The following is a 20,429-nucleotide window of genomic DNA, read 5'->3' as shown; positions in this document are numbered from 1 at the left end:
AAATGTATTCAGAATTATTCGACAATAGTAAAACCCTTAACTAACATGACTAAGAAAGGGACAGATGTCTCAGTGTGGTCTGATTCTGCATTGATTCTGAGCCTATTTTTGCTGTTAAGGAATGCTTCTCTTCTGCCCCTATATTGGTGCAGCCAGATGTATAACAACCTTTCATTGTGGAAGTGGACGCATCAGAGGTGGGGGTAGGAGCAGTTTTATCACAGGGCCCGTCACCTGATAAATGGTGTCCATGTGCATTTTTCTCTAAAAAACTCTCTTCCGCAGAAAGAAATAATGATGTGGGTAACAGAGAGTTGCTGGCCATTAAATTGGCTTTTGAGGAATGGCGTCATTGGTTGGAAGGGGCGATTCCTCCGATCACAGTGTTTACAGATCACAAAAATCTGGCTTACCTGGAGTCGGCTAAACGACTGAACCCGAGGCAGGCCAGATGGTCTTTGTTTTTCACCAGATTCAATTTCATGGTCGCCTATCGTCCTGGGGTAAAAAACATCAAGGCAGATGCCTTGTCACATAGTTTTCCTGGAGGTGGTGGTTTTTAAAGCCCGAGTCCTATACTGTCGGAGGGGGTAGTGATATCCGCTCTTTACCCTGATCTAGAGGTGAAGGTGTTAGAGGCTCAGGGAGACGCACCAGATTCTTGTCCCTCTGGGAAACTCCTTGTGCCATCGCAATTTCGTCATAAGGTGTCTGAGGAACATCACTGCACGGTTCTTGCGGGACACCCTTGGAGTAGATCCACTGCCGACCTCATCTATCGTAGATTCTGGTGGCCGGGGTTGCGTAAGTGTGTTGAGGACTATGTGTCAGCCTGTAGTACATGTGCACAAGCTAAGGTGACACATACTCTGCCTTCCGGATCTCTACTTCCGTTGCCCATCCCGTCCAGACTATGGTGTCACCACCAGACATCTGAGAAGCTCTGACAGACGTCCTTCAGAACCTCCTCCTTGAGGTTCCTTTTGTTTTGCTTTCGTTTTCTCATCTCGTTAGCCTCTCTCAGCTGTCATGTAGTTGCACTGATTGCATCCCTTTAAATCCCTTCCCATACTGCATCACTTTGCGGTTTATAAAACTTCCTGAAGTGTGTGCATGCTGGATGCTACTACTGAGTCTTCTACAGATAAGTTTTGTTCATTCATTTGTGTTTTCCTGTTTGCTGGATCCCAGGTGACCCTGACTCCCTCCGTATTAAGTGTAGGGAGCCGGTGGTCGTGTCCCCTCACTATTATAGGGTGTTCAGGTGTTATACAGTCGAGGTACGAGGATATGCAATCATCTACCATTGAGATTTTTGCATAGGCTGAGCAGTTAGGGAGAGAGCCAGGTCTGTTGCAGGGCTCTCCCTTTTGTTCCTTAGTTTTGGATCCAGTCAGTCGGATCTTCATTTTGTGTCTTCTAGTTTTCTATACACCTTCCGTGACATATGGACTCACTTATCCATGGATTTTATCACGGATCTGCCTAATTCTTCAGTTATTCTGGTGGTAGTTGATAGCTTTAATACAATGGTGCACTTTATAGCATTGCTGGGCCTACCTAATGCTAAAACACTTGCACAAGTGTTTGTTGACAACATTGTGAAACTCCATGGCATTCCATCTGACGTGGTCTCGGATCGTGGGACTCAGTTTGTGTCCAGATTCTGGAAGGCGTTCTGTACTCAGCTGGGGGTATAACTGTCCTTTTCTTCAGCTTTTCGTCCTCAGATGAATGGACAGACGGAGCGCACTAATCAGAGTCTGGAGACTTACTTGAGATGTTTTGTCTCTGAGAACCAGGAGTGGTCTTCGTTTTTGTCTTTGGCCGAGTTTGCCATAAATAATCGTAGACAGGAGTCCACTGGCAAGTCGCCGTTTTTTGAGGCATATGGGTTTCACCAGCAGTTTGGCACATTCTCTGGTTCGGATACTTCCTGTATCCCTGAGGAGGAACGTTTTTCGTCGTCATTGTCGTCTATATGGCAGAAAATTCAAAATAACTTGAATATGGGCTACAAGTATAAACGTGTGGCTGACAGGAAACGTATGAAGAGTGGGTGATTCTGTGTGGCTGTCCACAAGAAACAATAAGTTGAAGATACCTTCCTGGAAGTTGGGTCTAAGGTTTATTGGTCCATATAAGATCACGGCCATTATTAATCCTGTAGCTTTTAGTCTTGAACTTCCTCAGGCGCTGAAAATTCATAAAGTGTTTCATAAATCTTTGTTGAAGAGATGTTGAACATTTAGAGCCGTCTTCCTTGACACCTGCTTCTGTCATGGTGGACGGCAGTTTGGAATTTCAGATTGCCAAGATAACTGACTCTCAAGTTCTCCGTAGATCTCTTCAGTATCTTGTTCACTGGAAGGGTTATGGACCAGAGGATAGGATGTGGGTACCGGAATCTGACGTGAATTCCAGTTGTTTGGTGAAAGCTTTTCACAGGTCTCACCCGGATAAGGTCGGTCCTGGGTGCACGGAGGTCACCCGTAGAAGGAAGAGTACTGTCACAGACGTTCCTGCGACAGGTGGCAGGAGATCAATGAGACTTGCAACATGTGGTCTGATGCAACATGTGGTCTGATCTGACATGTTTTTTTCTGTGGATCAATAGGCGTCTGTGTTGTTTCTGGTAATAATCACACCACTTGCCTCAGGGCTTGCTAATGTGGTCATTTAACCTTCCTTATTTATTGTTGTTTCTCCCACAATGCTGTGCGGTTTATAGCTTCAGTTTCAGTTGTGGAGATCAGTGTGTGGACCTTGGCGGAGTTCCTGATGCTTCCATAGCTCCTTTGAAGTTAAGTCTTTCCTTTCCCTTCTTGTATTTTGTTTGGGTTCTATGTGTTACTTTTCCCTATTGTTTGTATTAGGCCTGAAGGAGACTCCTGTTCGTCCTTTCTTTTGGAGGAACAGGTAGTTTCGTCCCTGCCATTAGTACCAGGGTCCTATAGGGCTTTATAGGACTCTAGGTATTCCTGCGTATGAACTCACCTACCTCTGGGGTCTGTTCATACTGGTAGTCAGTCAGTATCTTGGCTAGGGTTTTACTAGGAGGTGTCCTTCTTCCTTCCCTAGTTCTCAGGCCTGATTCCCTGTTTCCCCCTTCCCTCTTATGCTCGGTGTGGTGTCTCCCTTCCACACCGAAGCTTGACACCTACTTCCACATCCATTTGCAAAAATGTCTGCATAACTCCTTTATTGTTAGTTACGAAGGGGTTAAGTCACGGCTGCAGCAAAGGCTTGTAAGTTATAAGTGGGCTTTCCTGCTGACTTCTCATTCTGCTTTTAAGATAACTCACTTTGAGTGGCAGCCCCAAGACTTTAAATTGTGCATGAAGGATGGTACGTGAGAGGTGGGATGCTTCACCTCAAATGTAATTTAATAAATGTCACCGAAGGCATAGAAAAACTGAAATGTTTTACAACCTGGACACTGATTTATCTGCTGAGAGTTCACAAAGTCACACAGCTCCTGCCAAGCCAAGGCTTTAAACAAGTATATTTAGGTGCAGAAAGTTTCCTGAAATCTCTGGAATAGTCTGTGAGCGGCATGACAATTGCAGCACAAAGTGAGAATGTGAAATGGAGCTGGAACGGATCCATCTGCCAGGAGCAGAGAGGAAACGCTGCGACTAATTAAAGAGCTGTTGACTCTGGTGACACAGAAATGGGACATTTTACCTGAGCGCTTATCTGCTCCTCCTGACCAATATTCATGGAGCCGGACTCCTATGCATGAGGCGGCGGCGCCCTGATAAATGGCATTCTCTCAGAGAGAGCAAGAGCAAGGTGTAATGGAAGCTGCACTTTATCACAGTCAAATGAGGATACAATGTATCACGGGGTGTCATTGTCCTGCCTTCCTATAACTCATCACAGTCATAGAAGGAAGCAGCTGGTGACCATCTGTATGAAGAAGGAATAGAACAGCTGTCAGAAAACAGCAGTTCCTTTCATTTATATGGTAGATCAGAGGACTCTTATACCCCCTAAGAAGATACAGTATAAGAGGGATGTCATTCCAGGGGGTTCTACTAGCCATTGTACCGTGGGAACTACAACTTCTTATCTATGTATTTAAGGGACTATATGCAAGAGGTATCTCCGAAGGAAAGAGAACCATCTCAGACAATAGAAAATAGCTAAACCCAATATCCATGCTTAGTTGGCTTGGTGGAATGCCTTAGGTGCAGCTTAGTTAGGGAACTGGTTAACTCTGGAATGCCTTGAGTGCAGCTTAATTAGGGCATCGGTGCTCCTTATAGTCTCCTATAAGAGACGTATTGGCAATGCTCCATGAGAAAAGAATAAGCAAAGCGGTATCTCCGGAGAATAGAGAACCATCTCACTAGCGCCACCTTGTGGAAGTGGCTTCCCATGAGTCAAAATCGCTACAACAGCTGTCTACGGATAGATATTTCCCTTGTCCCAAGGCTTGTGAAAAAGTTTGACTTTGACTCATAGGAAGCCACTTCTAAAGGGTGAGATGGTTCTCTTTTCTAAGGAGAAACTACTTTGCCTATTGCTTTTTCACAGACTATTGCCAATAAGCCTCCATACAGGACTGGTATCCTTAAGGAGAGCCAGTATCCTGCCTAAACTGTATGTAAGGGACTGACACACAGAACCTCTGGACACCAGAGAATATTGCACGAATCCACTGGATATATGGGACTAAGACTTCTAAGCTCTGGACACCAGGGACTGGGACAACAAACTGCAGGACATTAGGGACTGAAACATCAAACTATTGGACACCAGGGACTGGGTCAACAAACCACTGGACACCAGGGACTGGGACAACAAACCACTGGACACCAGGGACTGGGACAACAAACCACTGGACACCAGGGACTGGGACAACAAACCACTGGACACCAGGGACTGGGACAACAAACCACTGGACACAAGGGTCAACAAATCACAGGAAAGAAGAGGCTCAACCCCAAACCACAGGACAGGAGGGTATAACCCACACATTTGTTACTCTTTAATCCTGCAGGTGAACACCTCACACTATGAGCTTTGAACGTCCCTTAGGCTTTTGAGTCTTGCAGCTGGACAGGACGTTCCAGAAGAAGGGGCAGCCACACGGCCAGGCTGAGAATCCACACAGTCCTCCCTGATGAGGCCACAGTGCGGGTCACAGGCAGAGGCTCAGAGAGCGCTCCTCTCACAGTCACTTGGTATCATCGCCATCTCTTACTGTGCTGCACCACAGCCCAGATGTTTGAGTTCTGATATTAAAGCCATTAATTACTTTCTGGTCACTGTAGTGTCAGCCCATTGCCTGGGAAGGAATAAAACTGCCATGTCTGATTCATCTGAGCCCCCGGCTAACACACCATAAGTGTGACATTTTACTAAAATTAAATATCCAACGTTGTAAGACAAGTGTCACTTTATCCGAGTAATTCATCATTTTTATGTCTTTGCTTTAATCTACATCTCTCTGGCTCAGTGTTTTCTTACAGCTTGATGCTCACCCGTGCACTTTCACTTGTCGTATCTCAGCTTCCTATCTTCTCTGCTCAATTCCTTTCTAATATAATGTAGACTTTGTATTGTTATACCTAAATATGTTCCTTCATTTCTATTCTATTTGCCAAACTGGAATAATCATGATGTTCATCAGCAAATGGGTGGTGGGCTACAAATTTATACTAAAATACCGTCTCATATGAACAGAAATCTAACCACTATAATACTGCTCCTATGGACAAGAATATAACTACTATAATACTGCTCCTATGGACAAGAATATAACTACTATAATACTGCTCCTATGGACAAGAATATAACTACTATAATACTGCTCCTATGGACAAGAATATAACTACTATAATACTGCTCCTATGTACAAGAATATAACTACTATAAAACTGCTCCTATGTACAAGAATATAACTACTATAATACTGCTCCTATGTACAAGAATATAACTACTATAATACTGCTCCTATGTACAAGAATATAATTATTGTAATACTGCCTCCTATGTACAAGAATATAACTACTATAATACTGCTCCTATGTACAAGAATATAACTACTATAATACTGCCTCCTATGTACAAGAATATAACTACTATAATACTGCTCCTATGTACAAGAATATAACTACTATAATACTGCTCCTATGTACAAGTATATAACTACTATAATACTGCTCCTATGTACAAGAATATAACTACTATAATACTGCCTCCTATGTACAAGAATATAACTGCTATAATACTGCTCCTATGTACAAGAATATAACTACTATAATACTGCTCCTCTGAACAAGAATATAACTACTATAATACTGCTCCTATGTACAAGAATATAACTACAATAATACTGTTCCTATGTACAAAAATATAACTACTATAATACTGCTCCTATGTACAAGAATATAATTACTGTAATACTGCCTCCTATGTACAAGAATATAACTACTATAATACTGCCTCCTATGTACAAGAATATAACTACTATAATACTGCTCCTATGTACAAGAATATAACTACTATAATACTGCTCCTATGTACAAGTATATAACTACTATAATACTGCTCCTATGTACAAGAATATAACTACTATAATACTGCCTCCTGTGTACAAGAATATAACTACTATAATACTGCTCCTATGTACAAGAATATAACTACTATAATACTGCTCCTATATACAAGAATATAACTACTATAATACTGCTCCTATGTACAAGAATATAACTACTATAATACTGCTCCTATGTACAAGAATATAACTACTATAATACTGCTCCTATGTACAAGAATATAACTACTATAATACTGCTCCTATGTACAAGAATATAATTATTGTAATACTGCCTCCTATGTACAAGAATATAACTACTATATTACTGCTCCTATGTACAAGAATATAATTACTGTAATACTGCCTCCTATGTACAAGAATATAACTACTATAATACTGCCTCCTATGTACAAGAATATAACTACTATAATACTGCTCCTATGTACAAGAATATAACTACTATAATACTGCTCCTATGTACAAGTATATAACTACTATAATACTGCTCCTATGTACAAGAATATAACTACTATAATACTGCCTCCTGTGTACAAGAATATAACTACTATAATACTGCTCCTATGTACAAGAATATAACTACTATAATACTGCTCCTATATACAAGAATATAACTACTATAATACTGCTCCTATGTACAAGTATATAACTACTATAATACTGCTCCTATGTACAAGAATATAACTACTATATTACTGCCTCCTATGTACAAGAATATAACTGCTATAATACTGCTCCTATGTACAAGAATATAACTACTATAATACTGCTCCTCTGAACAAGAATATAACTACTATAATACTGCTCCTATGTACAAGAATATAACTACTATAATACTGCCTCCTATGTACAAGAATATAACTACTATAATACTGTTCCTATGTACAAAAATATAACTACTATAATACTGCCTCCTATGTACAAGAATATAACTACTATAATACTGTTCCTATGTACAAAAATATAACTACTATAATACTGCTCCTATGTAAAGAATATAACTACTATAATACTGCTCCTATGGACAAGAATATAACTACTATAATACTGTTCCTATGTACAAGAATATAACTACTATAATACTGCTCCTATGTACAAGTATATAACTACTATAATACTGCTCCTATGTACAAGAATATAACTACTATAATACTGCCTCCTGTGTACAAGAATATAACTACTATAATACTGCTCCTATGTACAAGAATATAACTACTATAATACTGCTCCTATATACAAGAATATAACTACTATAATACTGCTCCTATGTAAAGAATATAACTACTATAATACTGCTCCTATGTACAAGAATATAACTACTATATTACTGCCTCCTATGTACAAGAATATAACTGCTATAATACTGCTCCTATGTACAAGAATATAACTACTATAATACTGTTCCTCTGTACAAGAATATAACTACTATAATACTGCTCCTATGTACAAGAATATAACTACTATAATACTGTTCCTATGTACAAAAATATAACTACTATAATACTGCTCCTATGTACAAGAATATAACTACTATAATACTGCTCCTATGTACAAGAATATAACTACTATAATACTGCTCCTATGTACAAGAATATAACTACTATAATACTGCTCCTCTGTACAAGAATATAACTACTATAATACTGCTCCTCTGTACAAGAATATAACTACTATAATACTGTTCCTATGTACAAGAATATAACTACTATAATACTGTTCCTATGTACAAGAATATAACTACTATAATACTGCTCCTATGTACAAGAATATAACTACTATAATACTGCTCCTATGTACAAGAATATAACTACTATAATACTGCTCCTATGTACAAGAATATAACTACTATAATACTGTTCCTATGTACAAGAATATAACTACTATAATACTGTTCCTATGTACAAAAATCTAACTACTATAATACTGCTCCTATGTACAAGAATATAACTACTATAATACTGCTCCTATGTACAGGAATATAACTACTATAATACTGCTCCTATGTACAGGAATATAACTACTATAATACTGCTCCTATGTACAGGAATATAACTTCTATAATGCCGCCTCCTTTGTACAGAAATATGGAGATGTATGGCAGTTTTTCTGTAGGGACTGCTCTGTAATTCCACGTTTCCCTCTTTGTATAACATTTATGAGCCGTTCTGTGAGGACTGTAAGTGTCTCCAGTGCTTAAGAGTCTGCAATAAACTAACCTTTCCCGATCCGCCATCGCTATATCTCGCCGCTTGGCAGTGACTATTAGATTAACCAAACTCTTCTTGCAAACGGTGCTGAATAAATTCTACGTTTGGGAGTTAAAGCGGAAAAAAATGGCATGTCGGATAAATGTGACTGTGCAGAGATAAGAGCAGGAAGTTGGTTTAGGGAGGGATAGAGTAAATCTCTCAGAAGCCAGTGCAAACAGATCGGAGAGCTTCTTTATGGAGAATGCCGCCTCGGCCGCCGCAGAATCAGGTGCTGCCGCTGACTCGCCGGGGACTTATGGAACAAAAAGGTAAATAAAGCAGACTTGTCTCGGCTCTGCAGCCTCTGCGCCCAGCACTGCGTAATATTTCAGAGGCATCATACGGGGCTCTCTGCACCAAGGCCGGACGTCCCCTTATCTCACCGCAACAGTCACTAACTCTGTTTATTAATCCCATGAACGTTCTCCAGCCTGTGCAGGATCTGGGAGGACACGGACAGAGACGACGACAGGAAACAGTGGCGCAGGCGCCTGACACAGCGCTGGAAGGGGCTTATTGCATGGATTAAAGAGTCGGTCCGCTGGGGTAAAGCGCCCCTTGTAGGGTGGAGCACCTACAGCAGAGTGGTAACACCCCGTCAAAGACCCGGTAGAATGAACGCCATGTAATGGCGGGGAAAGCCCCGAACATCAAACAGGAGAATTCGGGGTGGATAACCGCCATTTATTAATGAGCCCAGATCTGTCAGGAGGTCAGAGCTTGCAGACAGGGTCACTGTGGCCGGTGAGCGGTACGTCTGGCTGCCCGCTCTACCATGGTGGAAGCAGAGGTGGACTGGGACTGTGGCCTGGAAAAAAATATAAAAGTCTCCCCATGTAGGCGAGTCCAGCAATACCACAGTGCAGCACAAAATACCGCCCCAGCAGAACCAGATAACACAGAGCAGCACAATATACTGCCCCAGCAGTACCAAATACCGCCCCAGCAGTACTAAATACCGCCCCAGCAGCACCAGATACCACAGTGCAGCACAAAATACTGCCCCAGCAGAACCAGATAACACAGTGCAGCACAATATACCGCCCCAGCAGAACCAAATACCACAGTGCAGCACAAAATACTGCCCCAGCAGAAGCAGATACCACAGTGCAGCACAAAATACCGCCCCAGCAGTACCAAATACCACAGTGCAGCACAAAATACCGCCCCAGCAGAACCAGATACCACAGTGCAGCACAAAATACCGCCCCAGCAGTACTAAATACCGCCCCAGCAGAACCAGATAACACAGAGCAGCACAATATACTGCCCCAGCAGAACCAGATAACACAGTGCAGCACAAAATACTGCCCCAGCAGAACCAGATAACACAGTGCAGCACAAAATACTGCCCCAGCAGAACCAGATACCACAGTGCAGCACAATATACCGCCCCAGCAGAACCAGATACCACAGTGCAGCACAAAATACCGCCCCAGCAGAACCAGATACCACAGTGCAGCACAAAATACCGCCCCAGCAGTACCAAATACCACAGTGCAGCACAAAATACCGCCCCAGCAGAACCAGATACCACAGTGCAGCACAAAATACCGCCCCAGCAGAACCAGATACCACAGTGCAGCACAAAATACTGCCCCAGCAGTACCAAATACCACAGTGCAGCACAAAATACCGCCCCAGCAGAACCAGATACCACAGTGCAGCACAATATACCGCCCCAGCAGAACCAGATACCACGGTGCAGCACAATATACTGCCCCAGCAGAACCAGATACCACAGTGCAGCACAATATACTGCCCCAGCAGAACCAGATACCACAGTGCAGCACAATATACCGCCCCAGCAGAACCAGATACCACAGTGCAGCACAAAATACCGCCCCAGCAGAACCAGATACCACAGTGCAGCACAATATACTGCCCCAGCAGAACCAGATACCACAGTGCAGCACAATATACCGCCCCAGCAGAACCAGATACCACAGTGCAGCACAAAATACCGCCCCAGCAGAACCAGATACCACAGTGCAGCACAAAATACTGCCCCAGCAGAACCAGATACCACAGTGCAGCACAATATACTGCCCCAGCAGAACCAGATACCACAGTGCAGCACAATATACTGCCCCAGCAGAACCAGATACCACAGTGCAGCACAAAATGCTGCCCCAGCAGAACCAGATACCACAGTGCAGCACAAAATACTGCCCCAGCAGTACCAAATACCACAGTGCAGCACAAAATACTGCCCCAGCAGTACCAAATACCACAGTGCAGCACAAAATACCGCCCCAGCAGAACCAGATACCACAGTGCAGCATAAAATACTGCCCCAGCAGAACCAGATACCACAGTGCAGCACAATATACCGCCCCAGCAGAACCAGATACCACAGTGCAGCACAAAATACCGCCCCAGCAGAACCAGATACCACAGTGCAGCACAAAATACTGCCCCAGCAGAACCAGATACCACAGTGCAGCACAATATACTGCCCCAGCAGAACCAGATACCACAGTGCAGCACAAAATGCTGCCCCAGCAGAACCAGATACCACAGTGCAGCACAAAATACTGCCCCAGCAGTACCAAATACCACAGTGCAGCACAAAATACTGCCACAGCAGTACCAAATACCACAGTGCAGCACAAAATACTGCCCCAGCAGAACCAGATACCACAGTGCAGCACAAAATACCGCCCCAGCAGAACCAGATACCACAGTGCAGCACAAAATGCTGCCCCAGCAGAACCAGATACCACAGTGCAGCACAAAATACTGCCCCAGCAGTACCAAATACCACAGTGCAGCACAAAATACTGCCCCAGCAGTACCAAATACCACAGTGCAGCACAAAATACCGCCCCAGCAGAACCAGATAACACAGTGCAGCACAAAATACCGCCCCAGCAGAACCAAATACCACAGTGCAGCACAATATACTGCCCCAGCAGTACCATATACCACAGTGCAGCACAATATACCGCCCCAGCAGTACTAAATACCACAGTGCAGCACAATATACCGCCCCAGCAGTACCAAATACCACAGTGCAGCACAAAATACCGCCCCAGCAGAACCAGATAACACAGTGCAGCACAAAATACCACCCCAGCAGAACCAAATACCACAGTGCAGCACAATATACTGCCCCAGCAGTACCATATACCACAGTGCAGCACAATATACCGCCCCAGCAGAACCAAATACCACAGTGCAGCACAATATACTGCCCCAGCAGAACCAGATACCACAGTGCAGCACAAAATACTGCCCCAGCAGAACCAGATACCACAGTGCAGCACTATATACTGCCCCAGCAGAACCAGATACCACAATGCAGCACAATATACTGCCCCAGCAGAACCAAATACCACAGTGCAGCACAATATACCGCCCCAGCAGAACCAGATACCACAGTGCAGCACAAAATACTGCCCCAGCAGTACCAAATACCACAGTGCAGCACAAAATACCGCCCCAGCAGAACCAGATACCACAGTGCAGCACAATATACCGCCCCAGCAGAACCAGATACCACGGTGCAGCACAATATACTGCCCCAGCAGAACCAGATACCACAGTGCAGCACAATATACTGCCCCAGCAGAACCAGATACCACAGTGCAGCACAATATACCGCCCCAGCAGAACCAGATACCACAGTGCAGCATAAAATACTGCCCCAGCAGAACCAGATACCACAGTGCAGCACAATATACCGCCCCAGCAGAACCAGATACCACAGTGCAGCACAAAATACCGCCCCAGCAGAACCAGATACCACAGTGCAGCACAAAATACTGCCCCAGCAGAACCAGATACCACAGTGCAGCACAATATACTGCCCCAGCAGAACCAGATACCACAGTGCAGCACAAAATGCTGCCCCAGCAGAACCAGATACCACAGTGCAGCACAAAATACTGCCCCAGCAGTACCAAATACCACAGTGCAGCACAAAATACTGCCCCAGCAGTACCAAATACCACAGTGCAGCACAAAATACTGCCCCAGCAGAACCAGATACCACAGTGCAGCACAAAATACCGCCCCAGCAGAACCAGATACCACAGTGCAGCACAAAATGCTGCCCCAGCAGAACCAGATACCACAGTGCAGCACAAAATACTGCCCCAGCAGTACCAAATACCACAGTGCAGCACAAATACTGCCCCAGCAGTACCAAATACCACAGTGCAGCACAAAATACCGCCCCAGCAGAACCAGATAACACAGTGCAGCACAAAATACCGCCCCAGCAGAACCAAATACCACAGTGCAGCACAATATACTGCCCCAGCAGTACCATATACCACAGTGCAGCACAATATACCGCCCCAGCAGTACTAAATACCACAGTGCAGCACAATATACCGCCCCAGCAGTACCAAATACCACAGTGCAGCACAAAATACCGCCCCAGCAGAACCAGATAACACAGTGCAGCACAAAATACCACCCCAGCAGAACCAAATACCACAGTGCAGCACAATATACTGCCCCAGCAGTACCATATACCACAGTGCAGCACAATATACCGCCCCAGCAGAACCAAATACCACAGTGCAGCACAATATACTGCCCCAGCAGAACCAGATACCACAGTGCAGCACAAAATACTGCCCCAGCAGAACCAGATACCACAGTGCAGCACTATATACTGCCCCAGCAGAACCAGATACCACAATGCAGCACAATATACTGCCCCAGCAGAACCAAATACCACAGTGCAGCACAATATACCGCCCCAGCAGAACCAGATACCACAGTGCAGCACAAAATACTGCCCCAGCAGTACCAAATACCACAGTGCAGCACAAAATACCGCCCCAGCAGAACCAGATACCACAGTGCAGCACAATATACCGCCCCAGCAGAACCAGATACCACGGTGCAGCACAATATACTGCCCCAGCAGAACCAGATACCACAGTGCAGCACAATATACTGCCCCAGCAGAACCAGATACCACAGTGCAGCACAATATACCGCCCCAGCAGAACCAGATACCACAGTGCAGCACAAAATACCGCCCCAGCAGAACCAGATACCACAGTGCAGCACAATATACTGCCCCAGCAGAACCAGATACCACAGTGCAGCACAATATACCGCCCCAGCAGAACCAGATACCACAGTGCAGCACAAAATACCGCCCCAGCAGAACCAGATACCACAGTGCAGCACAAAATACTGCCCCAGCAGAACCAGATACCACAGTGCAGCACAATATACTGCCCCAGCAGAACCAGATACCACAGTGCAGCACAATATACTGCCCCAGCAGAACCAGATACCACAGTGCAGCACAAAATGCTGCCCCAGCAGAACCAGATACCACAGTGCAGCACAAAATACTGCCCCAGCAGTACCAAATACCACAGTGCAGCACAAAATACTGCCCCAGCAGTACCAATACCACAGTGCAGCACAAAATACCGCCCCAGCAGAACCAGATACCACAGTGCAGCATAAAATACTGCCCCAGCAGAACCAGATACCACAGTGCAGCACAATATACCGCCCCAGCAGAACCAGATACCACAGTGCAGCACAAAATACCGCCCCAGCAGAACCAGATACCACAGTGCAGCACAAAATACTGCCCCAGCAGAACCAGATACCACAGTGCAGCACAATATACTGCCCCAGCAGAACCAGATACCACAGTGCAGCACAAAATGCTGCCCCAGCAGAACCAGATACCACAGTGCAGCACAAAATACTGCCCCAGCAGTACCAAATACCACAGTGCAGCACAAAATACTGCCCCAGCAGTACCAAATACCACAGTGCAGCACAAAATACTGCCCCAGCAGAACCAGATACCACAGTGCAGCACAAAATACCGCCCCAGCAGAACCAGATACCACAGTGCAGCACAAAATGCTGCCCCAGCAGAACCAGATACCACAGTGCAGCACAAAATACTGCCCCAGCAGTACCAAATACCACAGTGCAGCACAAAATACTGCCCCAGCAGTACCAAATACCACAGTGCAGCACAAAATACCGCCCCAGCAGAACCAGATAACACAGTGCAGCACAAAATACCGCCCCAGCAGAACCAAATACCACAGTGCAGCACAATATACTGCCCCAGCAGTACCATATACCACAGTGCAGCACAATATACCGCCCCAGCAGTACTAAATACCACAGTGCAGCACAATATACCGCCCCAGCAGTACCAAATACCACAGTGCAGCACAAAATACCGCCCCAGCAGAACCAGATAACACAGTGCAGCACAAAATACCACCCCAGCAGAACCAAATACCACAGTGCAGCACAATATACTGCCCCAGCAGTACCATATACCACAGTGCAGCACAATATACCGCCCCAGCAGAACCAAATACCACAGTGCAGCACAATATACTGCCCCAGCAGAACCAGATACCACAGTGCAGCACAAAATACTGCCCCAGCAGAACCAGATACCACAGTGCAGCACTATATACTGCCCCAGCAGAACCAGATACCACAATGCAGCACAATATACCGATTCAGCAGTACCAAATACCACAGTGCAGCACAAAATGCTGCCCCAGCAGAACCAAACACCACAGTGCAGCACAAAATACTGCCCCAGCAGAACCAGATAACACAGTGCAGCACAAAATACTGCCCCAGTAGCACTAAATACCACAGTGCAGCACAATTTACTGACCCAGCAGAACCAAATACCACAGTGCAGAACAAAATACCGCCCCAGCAGAACCAGATACCACAGTGCAGCACAAAATACTGCCCCAGTAGCATTAAATACCACAGAGCAGCACAATTTACTGCCCCAGCAGAACCAGATACCACAGTGCAGCACAAAATACCGCCCCAGCAGAACCAGATAACACAGTGCAGCACAATATACTGCCCCAGCAGAACCAGATACCACAGTGCAGCACAAAATACCGCCCCAGCAGAACCAGATAACACAGTGCAGCACAATATACTACCCCAGCAGAACCAGATACCACAGTGCAGCACAATATACCGCCCCAGCAGAACCAGATAACACAGTGCAGCACAAAACACCGCCCCAGCAGAACCAGATAACACAGTGCAGCACAAAACACCGCCCCAGCAGAACCAGATAACACAGTGCAGCACAAAATACCGCCCCAGCAGAACCAGATACCACAGTGCAACACAAAACACCGCCCCAGCAGAACCAGATAACACAGTGCAGCACAAAATACTGCCCCAGCAGAACCAAATACCACAGTGCAGCACAATATACTGCCCCAGCAGAACCAGATACCACAGTGCAGCACAAAATACCACCCCAGCAGTACCAAATACCACAGTGCAGCACAATATATCGCCCCAGCAGCACCAAATACCACAGTGCAGCACCATATACTGCTGCCATCACCCCAGTATGAAACTGTATAATCATCCTAAGGATGGCAATACAGTTAACTTCAGGAGGGTGACCTGTGGCCATTCGCCCGCTACATAAGAGCTTGATGCTCTTACATTTATTAATGCTGAAAGTATCAGATCTTTATGTAGCTGTCTAGTGGCCAAGAAGAGGGTTTGGGATGCCCCCTTGGCATCCACCCACTGGGAAATTTCCCTGTAGGGTCTATGACCAGTCCGCCCTTGAGTGGAAGGAAGACAGTCAGACAAAGGTGGAACTTGCTTGCATGTGGAGAATCAAGGTTTTCAAACGATCACTTTAAGAGCAGACAGCTCACTCTCTCCCTTGACTTGCGGTGCATTCTGAGTGAGGTGGCGGTGGTCAAGATGGTTGAGCTGCTGTGATACAAAAACTTAAATACATATTGCATAATTAACATTATAAAATCCATAAGTCCGCCAATTCTAATCTGTGAACGTGGTTGACAATAATTTCATACGAGTATACATAATAGTGTCTACATTTAAACCTTCACATTCTACATCTATAGAATAAATGCTGAAAAGCCGGACAGATAGCATTTTCTATAATAGCATTGTCTATAATAAAAAGGTGGCTGTTCAAAGTGCTAAAGAGTGCTGACCTCAATTGAAAGTATGCGAACCAGGCCACCTCACCTAAATTTGCCCTTAGTTCCATGAGGGGCAAAATTTGTCCACCGCTAACTACTTGATGTAAGTACTGCACATTTTTAGTCCTCCAGTACTGACAGCAACTTAAGTCGTTTAGATTAAGAAGTTTCGGATTGTGCCATAATGGGGTGCAGATAAGCGATGCCTTAACTGCGCACCAAGCCCTTATAACCGACCAGGTCTTTATAGCCATTCTGCAGAAAAGTGTGTACCCGCTCAGTATATTTAATACGTAATTGGATTTTACGTATTTAAGTTTTTGTATCACAACAAATAAAATTTAATATAAAAAAAAAAAAAGTAAAAAAAAGATGGTTGAGCTGCAGTCAATGCCACAGTATATTATCTTAGTGGAGGTCTTTCACAATCTGGACAGTCTCCAAAAGGCACTTCCTGGTTGTGGTGTCTCTCTCCTTGACACAATCATGTACACTGTACACTGTCATTATCATTGTATTCTTCACCTCATGACAGGGTATTGCACACACTATTGCTCACAGTCAGTCACCTCATTACAGCAGTGTACAGTGACAAGTTCACTGGTGTTGGTTACTGATCTGTCTTCTCTGGAGACCTTGTCTGCTGTCAGGATTAGGAGGATCTGAGTGAATTTACTTCTGTGCGGTGCTCAGCTGCTCCTTTGTCCTGAGTTGGTGCACATTTATAGCTAGTGCCACTCACCTCCACTGCTAGCTAGCTGCATGCAGGAATCTGCAACATCTCCCAGTTCACACTAGTGCTGTGTTTCTCTCTTTACAGCGGCATCTCAGACCATTAGGCTTTGCCTGTGCTCTTTCTTATCCTCTCCGTGGAACATGCTATCTTGCATGGGGATGTTGGTCTTATGCCCCACACACTGACCTGCTGCATTACCATTCAGTTAACTCTTAACTGCCATAAAAGGTTCACAAAATACAGTCCCATATACAATGTGTACAGGGGTTTCTACATGTATAAAGTGCAGGCCATATATGATATGTGTAGACCATATTTAACAACCCTCAACACCCTGCCCAAGGTCTATGACATCAATTCACATCCATGTAATTAAACTTTTAGTATAACCACTGAGTTATTCAGTAAAATGTATCTATACAGTGCCACCTACTGTTTGTTCTTTTCCTCATTTATTGTCCACCTCACTGAGATGGTCTCACATGCTCATTTTACCTCTTTAATTGTCACTGTTAGAAGCTTTGAGAAATAGCTACAGCAGAAAGGACACACCCCTGAGAAAGGACATGACCCCTTGTAAATGTAGTAGATCAACTGGAGCAATGAATGGGGAGCTGGTTCTAGCTTTGTTAGAAAGATATAGTCATGTATTATATGATGGTTGATTTTCATTTTTGGCATCAGTCATGACATAACTCCTTTAAAGGCTGTATATGGATTAAAGAGTTAATTTGCCTGCCCTAATTTTGGTTGCTGGGTGTGGGCTGGTCCCGTCATTCTTGTCTGGTAGATGTGAGAAGCTGGGAGAGGTGAGAGAAAAAGTAACAGACATGCTAACCTCAGCCCTGAAAACCAATGAGAAGGTGACTGCAACAAGTGCCAACCTCTGAGGGAGGGAAGAACTGATTCCAATAGAAGGTGGAGTCATTGACTGAAAGAGCGAAGAACTGATTCCAATAGAAGGTGGAGTCATTGACTGAGGGAGAGAAGAACTGATTCCAATAGAAGGTGGAGTCATTGACTGAGGGAGAGAAGAACTGATTCCAATAGAAGGTGGAGTCATTGACTGAGTAAGAGAAGAACTGATTCCAATAGAAGGTGGAGTCAAAGACTGAAGGAGCGAAGAGCTGATTCCAATAGAAGGTGGAGTCATTGACTGAGGGAGAGAAGAACTGATTCCAATAGAAGGTGGAGTCATTGACAGACGGAGCGAAGAACTGATTCCAATAGAAGGTGGAGTCATTGACTGAAGGAGAGAAGAACTGCTTCCAATACAAGGTGGGGTCATTGACTGAAGGAGAGAAGAACTGCTTCCAACAGAAGGTGGAGTCATTGACTGAGGGAGAGAAGAACTGATTCCAATAGAAGGTGGAGTCATTGACTGAGGGAGAGAAGAACTGATTCCAATAGAAGGTGAAGTCATTGACTGAAGGAGAGAAGAACTGATTCCAATAGAAGGTGGAGTCATTGACTGAGGGAGAGAAGAACTGATTCCAATAGAAGGTGGAGTCATTGACTGAGGGAGAGAAGAACTGATTCAAATAGAAGGTGAGGTCATTGACTGAAGGAGAGAAGAACTGATCCCAATAGAAGGTGGAGTCATTGACTAAGAGAGAGAACAACTGATTCCAATAGAAGGTGGAGTTATTGACTGAGGGAGAGAAGAACTGATTCCAATAGAATGTGAAGTCATTAACTGAGGGAGCGAAGAACTGATTCCAATAGAAGGTGGAGTCATTGACTGAGGGAGCGAAGAACTAATTCCAATAAAAGGTGGAGTCATTGACTGAGGGAAAGAAGAACTGATTCCAATATAAAGTGGAGTCATTGACTGAAGGAGAGAAGAACTGCTTCCAACAGAAGGTGGAGTCATTGACTGAGGGAGAGAAGAACTGTTTCCAATAGAAGGTGTAGTCATTGACTGATGGAGAGAAGAACTGCTTCCAATAGAAGGTGGAGTCATTGACTGAAGGAGAGAGGAACTGCTTCCAACAGAAGGTGGAGTCATTGACTGAGGGAGAGAAGAACTGTTTCCAATAGAAGGTGTAGTCATTGACTGATGGAGAGAAGAACTGATTCCAATAGAAGGTGGAGTCATTGACTGAAGGAGAGAAGAACTGATTCCAATAGAAGGTGAGGTCATTGACTGAAGGAGAGAAGAACTGATTCCAATAGAAGGTGGAGTCATTGACTGAGGGAGCGAAGAACTAATTCCAATAGAAGGTGGAGTCATTGACTGAGGGAGAGAAGAATTTTTTCCAATAGATGGTGGAGTCATTGACTGAGAGAGAGAAGAACTGATTACAATAGAGGGTGAAGTCATTGACTGAGGGAGAGAAGAACTGATTGCAATAGAAGGTGGAGTCATTGACTGAGGGAGAGAAGAACTGATTCCAATAGAAGGTGGAGTCATTGACTGAAGGAGAGAAGAACTGCTTTCAATAGAAGGTTGAGTCATTGACTTAAGGAGAGAAGAACGGATTCCAATAGAAGGTTAGGTGATTGACTGAAGGAGAGAAGAACTGATTCTAATAGAAGGTGGAGTCATTGACTGAGGGAGAAAATAACTGATTTCAATAGAAGGTGGAGTCATTGACTGAGGGAGAGAAGAACTGATTCCAATAGAAGGTGGAGTCATTGACTGAAGGAGACAAGAACTGCTTCCAATAGAAGGTGGAGTCATTGACTGAGGGAGAGAAGAACTGATTCAAATAGAAGGTGAGATCATTGACTGAAGGAGAGAAGAACTGATCCCAATAGAAGGTGGAGTCATTGACTAAGAGAGAGAACAACTGATTCCACCCTTATGGGAGAACTATTTGATGCAATCTAAGGAGACTGTGCCTCCATTTCCAAGTGTAGGTATTCATGAACTATAGTTCTTAGGTCGCCCTCACAGCCGCTTTCATCAT

The sequence above is a fragment of the Bufo gargarizans genome, chromosome 7 (assembly GCF_014858855.1).
Source record: "Bufo gargarizans isolate SCDJY-AF-19 chromosome 7, ASM1485885v1, whole genome shotgun sequence".
Taxonomy (NCBI): domain Eukaryota; kingdom Metazoa; phylum Chordata; class Amphibia; order Anura; family Bufonidae; genus Bufo; species Bufo gargarizans.
This window is presented reverse-complemented; position numbering follows the sequence as displayed.